This window comes from Furipterus horrens, unplaced genomic scaffold (genome assembly GCF_987537825.1).
Source record: "Furipterus horrens unplaced genomic scaffold, mFurHor1.1.pri manual_scaffold_6, whole genome shotgun sequence".
NCBI classification, from domain to species: domain Eukaryota; kingdom Metazoa; phylum Chordata; class Mammalia; order Chiroptera; family Furipteridae; genus Furipterus; species Furipterus horrens.
In genome coordinates, this window is record NW_028327176.1 from 66,273,319 (window position 1) to 66,279,954 (window position 6,636).

Consider the following 6,636-nt stretch of genomic DNA (forward strand, 5'->3'; position numbering starts at 1 on the left):
TATGAAGCAAAACACAGATTTTTTTACATTGGCCATGAGGTAGACATTGAATGCAGGAACTGCAAATAGTTCAACTTTTATAAAATAATTCATTGAATTTAATTACAGCTACAAAAAGTTTAATTAAATGTTTTGTTTTTATATAATGTTGGCTTACAATTTTGAGATTTGCTAATAACTTTATATTTTTCTTTAGAATACTAGATAATGTTAATGTTTTTTAGTTATTGATTTTTACAGAGAGAGAGAAAGGGAGAGAAATATTGACTTGTTGTTTCACTTATTTATATGTTCATTAGTTAATTCTTGTATGTGCCCTGACCGGAAGTCAAACTTGAAACCTAGGCATATCGAGATGATGAGAGCTACCAACTGAGCTACCTAGACAGGGCCAATAATATTAATATTTTTAAAATATATTGTAATTATTTTTTAATAAATTTTTGAATTTATTGGGGTGATATTAGTTAAGAAAATTATACAGGTTTCAGGTGTACGGTTCTATAACACAGCATCTGTATATGGTATTGTGTGTTCACCACCCCAAATCAGGTCTCTTTTCATCACCATTTATCTCTCTTATACCCTCTTCTACCTCCCCACCCAACATCCTGTCTCTCTGGTAATCACCATACTGTTGTCTGTGCCTATAAGTTTTTTGAGGATTTTTTTTGCTTAATCCCTTCACCTTTTTTAACCCAGTCCAGCAACACCCTTCCTCTCTGACAGCTGTCAGTCTGTTCTCTATCTATGAGTCTGTTTCTATTTTGCTTATTAGCTTATTTTATTCATTTGATTCCACATATGAGTGAAATCATATAGTACTTGTCTTTCTCTGACTGGCTTATTTTACTTAGCAAAATGCTCTCCAGGTCCATTCATGCTGTTGCAAAAGGTAAGATTTCCTTCATTTTTATGGCTGAGTAGTATTCCATTGTGCAAATGTACCACAGCTTTTTTTATCCATTCATCTACTGATGGGCACTTGGGCTGCTCCCAAATCTTGGTTATTGTAAATAACTCTGCAATGAACATAGGGGTGCATATAATCTTTCAGTTTGGTGTCTTGGATTTCTTTGGACTTATTCCCAGAAGTGGAATCACTGGGTCATAAGGCAGTATTATTTTTAATTTTTTGAGGTACCTCCATATTGTTTTCCACAGTAGCTACATCAATTTGCATTTCTACAAACAGTGCACAAGGGTTCTCTTTTCTCCACATGCTTGCCAACACTTGTCATTGATGATTTATTGATGATAGCCATTCTGACAAGTGTGAGGTAATATCTCATTGTAGTTTTAATTTGTAAATCTCTGACAAATAGTGATATTGAGCATCTTTTCATATGTCTATTGGCCATCGGCGTGTCCTCTTTGGAAAAGTATCTGTTCAGGTTCTTTGCCCATTTTTAATTGCATTGTTTATTTTTTGGATGTTTAGGTTTATACCTTCTATATAAATTTTGGATATTAACCCTTTAGCAGATTTATTATTTTTTAATATGTTCTATTCAGTAGGCTGTCTTTGCATTTTGTTGATGGTTTCCTTTACTGTGCAAAAACATTTTAGTTTGATATAATTCCATTTATTTATTTTTTCTTTTGTTTCCCTTGCCTAAGGTAATATATCAGAAAAAATATTGCTATGAGGAATGTTCAAAATTTTACTGCCTATGTTTTAGGATTTTTATGGTTTCAAGTCTAACATGTAAGTCTTTAACCCATTTTGAGTTTATTCTTGTGTATGGTTTAAGAAAGTGTTCTAGTTTCATTTTTTTTGCACATATCTGTCCAATTTTCCAACACCATATATTGAATAGACTATCTTTACCCCACTGTATGTTTTTGCCTCCTTTGTCAAATATTAATTGATCATAATGGCATGGGTTTATTTCTGAGCTCTCTGTTCTGTTCCATTCATCTATATGTTTGTTTTTATACCAGTACCATGCTGTTTTTGATTACTATGGCCTTATGGTATAGTTTGATATCAAATGGTGTGGTCCCTCTTTCTCAGAATCTCTGTTGTTATGCAGGGTCTTTTGTGGTTCCATATAAATTTTTTGAAATACTTGTTCTAGTTCTGTGAAATATGTCATTGGAATCATGGTAGGGATTGTGTCGAGTCTATAACTGAACATTTTAATGATGTGAATTCTTCCTATCCATGAACATGGTATGTGCTTCCACTTACTTGTATCTTCATCTATTTCTTTCTTCATTGTCTCATAGTTTTCTGAGAACAGAGCTTTCACATCCTTGGTTAAATTTATTCCGAGGTATTTTATTATTTTTAAAGTAATTGTGAATAGAGTTGTTTTCTTGGTTTCCTTTTCACATAGTTTGTTATTGGTGTATAAAAACACAAATGATTTCTGGATATTTATTTTGTATCCTGCTACTTGACTGAATTCATATATCAGTTCTAGTAGTTCTTAGATAGAAACTTTAGGGTTCTCTATAACAGTATGATGTCTTCTGCAATGACAGTTTTACTTCCTTTCCAAGTTGGATGCCTTTTATTTTTCCTTCTTGTCTGATTACTGTAAACAGGATATCCAGTATTAAGTTGAGTAAGAGTGGTGAAAGCACACATCCCTGTCTTATTCTCAATCTTAAGGAAACTGCTTGCAATTTTTGCTCACTGAGTATGATGTTGACTATAGGTTTGTCATATACAGTCTTTATCATGTTCAGGTATGTTTCCTGTATTCCCTCTTTGCTGAGAGTTTTTATCATAGATGAGCATTGGATTTTATCAAATTATTTTTCTGCATTTATTGATATAATCATGTGGTTTTTATTCTTCTCATTTTGTTTACATGGTGTGTCACATTTATTGGTTTGTGGATATTGTATCAATCTTGCCACCTCAGAATAAATCCCACTTCTGACCAAGATGGAGGCCTAGACAGATATGCTGCATCTCCCTCCACAACTAAGAAGGAATACAACTACCTCAGAACTAGAGACAACCAGAAGTTCCAGAAAATCAAGCTGTATGGAAGTCCACAAACAAAGATATAAAGAAGAAATACTCATCCAGATAGGCCTGGCCAACAATTACAGCCCTAGCTTGGATGCACTGAGCAGTCTGTGAACACAGGAAGTCAACCAGCTAAAAACAAGCTGGAGGGCCAAATGGCCTCAGACAAGGACCTGAAACTGTCAGACATGCCAAGATACTACTTGCAAAACTCACAGGCAGCCAAGGTGAGAGGAGACCCTAGAGCAGACCTCAGGCTCAAGGCCAGTGGGACTGGGACAACCAAGGAGGGAAGGCAGATGGGGCAGTGGGCAACGGTGACCCTGTATCCCTGCTGGGCCCACACCCTGCTACACTGATGTCTGTGGGCCCTGGCCAACTATGAGAATGCCAGCAAGGCTTTGGACAAGGCATCAACCAAGAATCAGGAAGTGCCGACTGCCAGAGCCACCAGCGACTGTGCTGCCAGTGCTTTGAACACCTGATTCAGCCAAGCGAGGACAAGTCCAAGTCCCACCCCCACCCCAAGGTGCCAGGCCCTGCAAAAGGACAGGGCAGTAGGGGAACATACTTGGCCACAGTTCCAGGGTCTATGAGGCACACACTCTACTGGAGCACTATGGAGACCAGATCCTGGAGGAGTGAGAGGGGATTTCTCCAGCATCCTCATTCACCCACTTTCCAGAGTACCAGCTGACTCCACAGGAAGGTGCAAGACAAACTACTTGAAACCCAGGAATAGTCTTCAAGGCACAGACCACAGAAGACCAATCACAAATCCTCTATACCCATTTCCTAAATAGTAAACTGGAACTACACCATTCTGCCTGCCAGAAATACTGGCAAGCTCCAAGGAACTAAGGAAAATAAATAAATAAATACATAAATCCCACTTGATCATGGTGTATGACCTTTTTAACATATTGCTAGATCCATTTTTGCCAATATTTTGTTTAGAATTTTAGCATCTATGTTCATCAGGGACATTGGCCTATAATTTTATTTTTTTGTAATGTCTTTTTCTGATTTTTGGATTTATGATAATGCTGGCCTCATTAAATTAGCATCCCTCCTCTTGAATTTTTTAGAATAATTTGAGAAGGATACATGTTAGTTCTTCTTTGGATATTTGGTAAAATTCACCTGTGAAGCTGTCCAGTCTAGGACTTTTGTTTGTAGGGAATTTTTTTTATTACTGCTTCAGTTTCACTCATTGTGATCTGTCTGTCCAGATGCTCTGATTCTTCCTGATTCAGTTTGGGAAGATTTTATGTTTCCAGAAATTTGTCCATTTCATCCAGGTTGTCAAATTTCTTGGCATATAGTTGTTCATAGTAATTTCTTACAATCTTTTGTTTTTCTGTGGAATTGGTTGTGATTTCTCGTCTTTCATTTCTGATTTTATTTATTTGGGTCCTCTCTCTTTTTTTCTTGATGAGCCTGGTTAAAAGTTTGTCAATCTTGTTTATCTTTTCAAAGAACCAGCTCTTGATTTCATTGATCTTTTGTACTTTTTTTAGACTCTATTTTGTTTTGTTTTGTTTTCCTTTTCTGCTTTGATCTTTATTATTTTCTTTCTTCTACTCACTTTGGCCTTTATTTGTTGTTCTTTTTCTAGTTCTTTAAGTGTAAAGTTAGATTGTTTGAAATTTTTCTTTTTTCTTGAGATAGGCCTGAATGCTATGAATTTCCTTTTTAGGACTGAATTCATTGTGTCCCATAGATTTTTGGGTTGCTGTGTTCTCATTTTCATTTCTTTCAGGGTATCTTTTGAGTTCCTCCTTGATCTTATTGTTAACCCATTCATTGTTAAGTAACATGTTATTTAGCCTCCATGTCTTTGTGTGTTTCTCAAGGTTTTTTTTTTTTTCTTCTTATGATTGATTTCTAGTTTCATACAATTATGGTCCAAAAAGATGCTTGATGTAATTTCAATCTTTATTAAGACTTGTTTTGTGTCCTAACATGTGGTCCATCCTAGAAAATGTTTCATGTGCACTTGGAAAGAATGTATATTTTGCTGCTTTGGAGTGAAATGCTCTGATGATATCAATTAACTCCATCTGATCTAGTGTGTCATTTAAGGCTGCCATTTCCTTGTAGATATTCTGTCTGGAGGATCTATCCATTTATATCAATGGGGTGTTAAAATCTCCTACTATGACTGTGTTACAGTCAATCTCTCACTTTATGTCCATCAAGATTTGTTTTACATATTTAGGCACTCCTATGTTGGGTGCATAAATGTTTACAAGGTTATATCCTCTTGTTGGATTGCTCCCTTTATCATTACATAGTGTCCTTCTTTGTCTCATACTTTAGTCTTGGTTTTAAGGTCTATTTTGTCAGGTATAAGTATTGCTACCTTAGCTTTTTAGCCCTTTCCATTTGTGTGAAATCTCTTTTTCCATCCCTTTACATTTAGTCTGTGTGTATCTTTTGTTCTGAGGCAGGTCTCTTGTAGACAGCATATATATGGGTCTTGTTTCCTTATCCATTCAGCTACCCTATGTCTTTAGATTGGAGCATTTAAGCCATTTACATTTAAAGTGATTATTGGACACCGTAGTGACACACGAGTGGGCTGGGCAGGTGGCCGAGTTTTCCAAGCAATAACTTCATCAAGATGTCCAGTGATAGGCAAAGATCCAATGATGAGAGCCCCAGCACCAGCAGAGGTAGTTCCAGTGCGGACCAGCGAGACTCAGCCACTCCAGAGGCTGAAGAACAAGAAGAAAGAAAACCTTCTGCCACCCAGCAAAAGAAAAACAGCAAACTCTCTAGCAAAATCGCTGCCAAGTTACCCTGGCATTGAAAGACTTCAGAAGGAGCTAGCTGAAATAACCCTTGATCCTCCTCCTAACTGCAGTGCTGGGCCTAAAGGAGATAACATTTATGAATGGAGATGGATTATATTTGGTCCACCAGGTTCTGTATATGAAGGTTGTGTTTTTTTTCTGGATATCACATTTTCATCTGATTATCCATTTAAGCCATCAAAGGTTACTTTCCACACCAGAATCTATCATTGCAACATCAACAGCCAGGGAATCATCTGTCTGGACATCCTAAAAGACAACTGGAGTCCTGCTTTGACTATTTCAAAAGTTTTGCTGTCGATTTGTTGTCTTCTGACAGACTGCAACCCCGCGGATCCTCTGCTTGGAAGCATAGCCACTCAGTATTTGACCAACAAAGCAGAACATGGCAGAATAACCAGAGAGAGGACCAAGAGATACACAACATGATTCACATAATTTGTATGCAGTGTAAAGAAGCAGAGACATCTTCTCCCTGTGCTGCAATCTTTATAGCGTTTACAATACAGACTTCTGTGTATATGTTATAGTGATTCTACTCTCTGCTTTTATCCTTTGGAGACTGGGAGACTCCTCAAAAAGGTAAGTGCTGTCAAGAGTAGAACTTTGTAGCTGTAGATTAGTTAAGTTTAAAATGCTTACTTGCAAGTCTTGCTTCTTTGGGATATCAAAACGTATTTTGTGATGTACTAAGGATACTGGTCCTGAAGTCTATCAAATACTATAGTGCGTTTTAGCCTAATTCGTTATCTGTATGAAGTTATAAAAGTAGTCATAAATAATTAGGAATTATGCCATTTGTATCAAACCCAGATCTATTTCTGAGTATGT

The 6,636-nt window shown here is 36.7% G+C and overlaps 1 pseudogene; it reads left to right on the forward strand.

Moving 5' to 3' along the window:
* The first annotated feature begins 5,612 nt into the window (after window positions 1-5,612).
* Window positions 5,613-6,234, forward strand: LOC150006346 (ubiquitin-conjugating enzyme E2 E3 pseudogene; annotated as a pseudogene).
* Window positions 6,235-6,636: the final 402 nt, after the last annotated feature.